Genomic DNA, 6,670 nt, shown 5'->3' on the forward strand with positions numbered 1-6,670 from the left:
GAATACCCTCTCTCGGGAGCCCGTCTGGAAGGCCTCCCTGTTATCTGTGAGTACCCTGACGTGTTTCCGGAAGACTTGCCCGATATGCCCCCTGATAGAGAGGTGGAGTTTTCCATAGAGTTGATCCCTGGCACTGCGCCAATATCTAAGAGGCCCTATCGGATGCCACCCGCTGAGCTAGCCGAGTTGAAGACCCAGCTGCATGATCTGTTGGAAAAAGGCTTCATCCGACCTAGCACATCATCTTGGGGTTGCCCTGCCCTGTTTGTGAAGAAAAAGGATGGCAGTCTACGCATGTGTGTGGACTACCGACCCCTCAATGCTGTGACCATCAAGAACAAGTACCCACTGCCACGCATTGATGTCTTGTTTGATCAGTTGGCCGGAGCAAAAGTGTTCTCCAAGATCGATCTTCGTTCGGGTTATCACCAAATCAAGATCTGACCCTGCGACATACCCAAGATAGCCTTCTCTACCAGATATGGACTATACGTGTACCTGGTCATGTCCTTTGGACTCACCAATGCACCCACCTATTTCATGTACCTCATGAACTCGGTATTCATGCCCGAGCTGGACAAGTTTGTGGTGGTGTTCATTGATGATATCCTAGTGTACTCGAAGAGCGAAGAAGAACATGTCGATCATCTTCGTGCAGTTCTCCAACGGCTAAGAGATCACCAACTCTATGCCAAGTTCTCCAAGTGTGAGTTTTGGTTAGATAGTGTCAAGTTTTTGGGACAAACTATCTCCAAGGATGGTATAGCCGTCGATCCCAGCAAGGTGCAGGAAGTCATGGACTGGAAGCCGCCCGCCTCAGTGCACCAGATCCGAAGTTTCCTTGGACTAGCAGGCTATTATCGACGTTTCATACCCGACTTCTCCAAGATAGCTAAGCCGATGACAGAGCTGCTGAAGAAAGAGGTCAGATTCGTGTGGAGCGACAAGTGTGAGGAAGCCTTCAACACCCTGAAGCACTTGCTGACCACAGCCCCGGTTTTGGCCCAACCCAACCCCTCTAGGACGTATGACGTATACTGTGATGCCTCTGGCACTGGACTTGGGTGTGTTCTTATGCAAGACAACCGAGTCATTGCCTATGCCTCACGGGCGTTACGACCTCATGAGCTGAGCTACCCGACCCATGATCTTGAGTTGGCAGCAGTGATTCATGCCTTAAAAATATGGAGACACTATCTGATGGGCACTCACTGCAACATCTACACCGACCACAAGAGCCTCAAGTACATCTTCACTCAAGCCGACCTCAATATGCGCCAGAGAAGATGGTTGGAGTTGATAAAGGACTATGATTTGGAAGTTCGCTATCACCCCGGCAAAGCCAATGTGGTGGCCGATGCCCTTAGTCGCAAGCACCGTTGCAACTGCTTGTTGGTAATAGCTTTCACCAAGACTATGTCACGAGATGGGAAAACTCAGTTTGGAGATTATTCCCCATGGAACCCTCAGCCACATCACCCTTGACTCAGTTTTGGAAGACCAAATACGGTCAGCACAAGCAAAGGATGAGGAAATAAGACGGATCCTCCGGAAGATCTCAGTAAAGGATGAAGGATATAAGCAATTCCGACAGGACGAAACTGGAGGTGTGCATTATGAAAACCGACTAGTTGTACCAGCCGACCCCGAGCTGAGGAAGCAAATCCTAGACGAAGCTCATCTCTCTAAGTTCTCAATCCATCCTGGCAGCAATAAGATGTACCATGATCTCCGTCAGAACTTTTGGTGGAGTGGAATGAAACCGGAGATAGCCCGATATGTTTCAGAATGTGACACCTGTCAACGTGTCAAAGCCAGTCATCTAAAGGTAGCAGGTACCCTTCAGCCACTACCTATTCGCTCTTGGAAATGGGAAGACATCAGCATGGACTTCATAGTTGGATTGCCCCTTACATCCCAGAGATATGATTCCATCTGGGTTATAGTGGACCGTTTGACCAAGACCGCCCACTTCCTTCCTGTCCGCACCACCCACACAGTCAAGCAGTATGCAGAGTTGTACCTCGACCGCATAGTTTCCCTACATGGTGTACCCAAGACCATCATCTCGGATCGAGAAGTTCAGTTTGTGGCACGCTTTTGGGAACAACTACAAGCATCCATGGGCACCAAACTCATCCGTAGCTCAACATATCATCCTCAAACCGATGGCCAAACCGAAAGAGTAAATCAGATCCTCGAAGACATGTTAAGAGCTTGTGTCATCCACTATGACAAGAATTGGGACAAGTGCCTGCCCTTGGCAGAGTTTTCCTACAATAACAGCTACCAGGACAGTTTGAAGATGGCACCGTTCGAAGCCCTGTATGGCCGGAGATGCCGGACACCTTTGAACTGGTCCCAAGCAGGAGAACGACAGGTCTATGGCCTGACTTAGTGACAGAAGCTGAAGAGCAAGTAAGGGTAATTCAAGCCAATCTCAAGGCTGCCCAATCTCGACAAAAGAGTTATTCCGACCGGCGGAGAAGACCCCTGCAGTTCGACCTTGGTGATCATGTGTATCTTCGAGTCTCCCCGACCAAAGGAGTACAACGGTTTGGAATAAAAGGCAAGTTGGCTCCCCGTTACATTGGCCCTTATGAGATTATGGAGATATGTGGACCCGTCGCTTACAGGATCCAACTCCCCGAACATCTGTCGACCATACACAATGTTTTCCATGTGTCTCAACTGAAGAAATGTGTTCGAGTTCCGGCAGAGATCGTAGAGCAAGCGCAGCTTCAGATAGAACCCGACCTGACCTACGCCGAGTACCCAGACCGAGTTCTTGACCAAAAGGAAAGGCATACCCGGCGCCAAGTGGTGAAGATGTACAAGATCCTCTGGAGAAACCACACCGAGGATGAAGCAACATGGGAAACGGACGAGTATTTGAACAAGAGTTTCCCAGGTTTTCTATCTTGTCAAGGAGGTAAGAACAGCACACCCCTTTTGATGCCTGAATCTCGGGACGAGATTCTTTTTAAGAGGGGTAGGTTGTGACGACCGGACCCTAATCTTTCGGGTTAACCTTAATCCTAACCCTGATCGTCTGTCTTGTTTTGCCGTGCCTGAGTGCTCAGCCTTCCGCCCGGTTCCGACCCCTAAGACCCGACCCCTCCCCGCTTCGCTCCGATCCCGACCCCGGCGAACTCAGCCCACCGTCGGATCCTTCTAAGCCTTTCACAAACGCCGTTCTATCCGCCCGGTGGACCCGTGAGATCTTTTTCCCCTAGATCTTCCGCGACAGGCGCACTCGAGTTGCATGCCCGCTTCAGAGCCTCCCCGCCGCGTGGCTCATCTTCTCTGACGCCCGCCGCTCAGTTTTGTCTCTGGCTCGCGACCGAATGGATCTTCGCGCCCCTTTCCCCAATGACAGTGGAAGCCCCTCTGCAACCTTTCTGCAGCATCTTGCCTCCCGCGCCCATCATCACACCGCCAGATCCCGGCCGCCGAGCCCGATGTCGCCCGTCTTTTCCGTCACTTCGAACACAGTCGCGCCGCCCGGTCTTCGCTACCCGACGATTCCTCCTCCGCCAACCCCGACCATGGCAGCGACCGCTCCTTTTCCCACCCCGTCAGAAGCCGCCCCGACAGAGTGTTGCTTCGCGCTCGCCCGCGCAGCAGCAGCCTGCCTGTCTTTGCACCTGTGCGCCCTCGATTCTAGCGCCATTTAACCTGTCGCTTCTATCAAATCTTCCGCACAACGACGCCCGCCTCCGCCAAATCTCAACCACCGGCATACCCGCTCCTGCGCCGCCCTGATGACAGAACCCAATGACCGCTGGCGTCATCCCCGAGTCCTGCACCACCGCCCTCTTCGCTCAATCGCCGCCCCGGCAGAGCACTCCGTTGCTTCCTCCCCGGCCTTCGCGCCGCTCTCCTTCTCTCTCCCGCACCGCTTCCCTTCCCCATTCCAGCAGCTATATAAAGGAATGCGCAAGCCCGCCGGAGTTCCCTCCGCCATTGTTGCCTTCAGCCATTCTCTTGCTCCCTGCTCAAGCTCCTAATGCCGCCGCTAAGCTCTTGAGGAACTCTCCTCTCGGCTTCCCTCAGTTTTCCCCAAGCCACCCAGCCGTTTGCTCCTCAGTGCTGCGTAAGAGCTCACTTGTGATCCACAAGAAGCACCGCCGCCGGAGCACTGCCAGTCTTAGTCGTTGTCCAGAGCATAAGTCCCTCCACCCAAGTCTGCCTCTTCCCGACCCCAAGCCTTCCTTTCAGGAAGAAGGTAAGCTGCCGACCCCAGTCTGCTCCGCCCGACCCCTCTTATCCGCCCGACCCCGGTTCCATCTCGCCCGACCCTATCTGTCCCGCCGACCCTTATCCGCCTCGCCCGAGGGCTCGGCTGTGATCTTTTTCTTCAACCCGAGAGTGTATGTGTAAAACTTGTGAACCCTTCAGCGCTTGCGTCAGAGGATCCCTAGTATACCACATCCTCTAGTTCAAGGATCAGATCATAAGTTCCTTTCCGACCCTTGCCTTTTGATCTTCACCAGCTCTCTTGAACCTCCCCACCCTCCTGCTCCTTGTCGCAAGTTTCTGGGCTAAGACTTGCAAGTGTTGCTATTAAAATAACCGTCTAAATGCTAAGTCTTGCATTGCATTCGTGTAGAGCTGCGCCTCGCCGACGGCTTCTACGAGCTGCACCCGGCGCCAGAAGACGATGGTGTAGCCGAGCTCTTGCCCTCCGAAGCCGAAGCCGCCCCAGAAGTCGAGCAGTTCTCTTCCTCCTTGCTCGAAGTCAAGCCCCGGTTGCATGAAAACCCTGAGTGTTTTACCAAACTTGCGCATGCCTTCTGTAACATGCTTGTGCATTTACGTATAGGAGTTGTTTGAAACCCTAGATGCATGACTTAGTTACCCCCATGATCTGAGCACTAGCTGTTAGACCGAGTAGTCGCCCTGCTTAACTAGGAGACGGTAAAAGTCGAGTGATTCCCTGTCACTCGCGAGTTGTAGGAGTTGGATGTCTACCTTTCTGTTATAACGATAAGGACGATTGACGGGGCAGGGTTTGGGTAACTCTTTGGTGGACGGATGGTTGCCCCGTCTGTCTATGAAAAACTTGCTAAGGCCCGACATTGGTGGTGTTCGTGATCAAGTGTTTGAAAGTACTAGCCTCATACTTAGTATGGGATAAGGAAGCTTAGTACCGGATTGAACCTAGACGTGAGCGGTCGCCCCATTGTTCTTGGAACGGAGTTTCCCCTGCTGGATGTCGCACGTGGTGGCATGCGTGGCCCCAGAACGGCAGAGGCCGGGTCTGTGGAACCTTGCACCAAAGGAAATGGGCCCGACACGGGTTAGGGGATTGATGGGGAAGGCCGACACAGGAAGCGACCTCCGGGTGCGTGGATGTCGTGAGGCTAGGTTCACCATGCATGGTTAAAGAACTCGAATCGATTCGTCTGCCTCTCACAGTTTGAGATTGCTTGATCGCTATGTCACCCTGAGTAAATGAGGAATCTGATGATGACATGTTTGTTGATATATCTACACATCTTGTTTGGCTCTATGATTTCTTAGAATAGGTTGCAAAACCTAGACTGGTAAATGAACCTAGAACCGGAGCTAAAACTTGAAAATAGGGTTTTTACTTAGTGCTTTTGGCAACCAAACCCCTCCGCCATAAAGCCCTGCATGTCTAGAAGTGTGGAGTGGTTTTACTCCTATTGGTTAAGTCTTGTTGAGCTTAGTAGCTCAGCCTTGTTGTGGCTCCTGTTTTTCAGGTGAAGCTGCTGCTCCCAACCCCTCTCTTGCTGGCGCTTGGCCGCCCCCGCTCCCGCTGGGCTGGACGGTCGAGTGGGATCCCTCCTCGGACGGCGAGGAGAGGGATCAGTGATGTCCCGGCTGGCCTCACCAGGACATCCGACCCCGACGATTGCTTCCGCTAGTGTTTTATCTTCTGTTGTTTTCCGAAATCTTGTAAAACTCTGATGTTCTTTTCGCAACTAAATCCAGTGGTTAATTTGTTAACTTGGTGGACTTGTTGTACTCTCTGGAACCGCTCACCTTCGTGTGAGTCTGCTAAATCGGTCCTGTTCAAGTGGTTAAATCGGAGGAAAAATCCGACGGCACTTCGTGTTTACTCGGCTTAGGCATGAGCGTCGCATATCAGGCGGGTAAATCATGTTTAACCCAGTAGATCCAAAGTGGATCCGCCACAGCAGCGCTGTCGATCCAATCGACATAGCTGATGCTGAAGCACCACCTGTTGGTCAAGAAGCACCTGATGCTCCTGATCTAGACATGGTGAGTAGCGGCACCAAGAGGACCTGTTCCACCACCTCTAAGTGCTGGAAGGACTTTGAAAAGATCTTCAAGGACATCATTGGGAAGAAGGTAAGGATCTCTGCCAAGTGTAATCATTATGGCATTATATATGCTGCTATATCTTCCATTGGCACTAGCCATCTCAACAGGCATGTTGAGAAATGCCCAAACAGGAGGGCTAAGATTCGTAGTTCCTAGTCTCTGATCCAATTCAACCCTGACGGTTCTGTCCGTCAATGGGATTACTCTGCTGAGGTAGCTCGTACTCAACTATGTCATTTAATTGCTAGACTAGATCTTCCTCTATGTTTCTGTGCATCTGCTGCTTTTGAAGAGTATATTAAACTTGCTCATAATTCTAGGTTTTCTACTATCTCTACGCAATCAACCACTAGAG

Source organism: Setaria italica, chromosome IX (assembly GCF_000263155.2).
Source record: "Setaria italica strain Yugu1 chromosome IX, Setaria_italica_v2.0, whole genome shotgun sequence".
NCBI lineage: Eukaryota > Viridiplantae > Streptophyta > Magnoliopsida > Poales > Poaceae > Setaria > Setaria italica.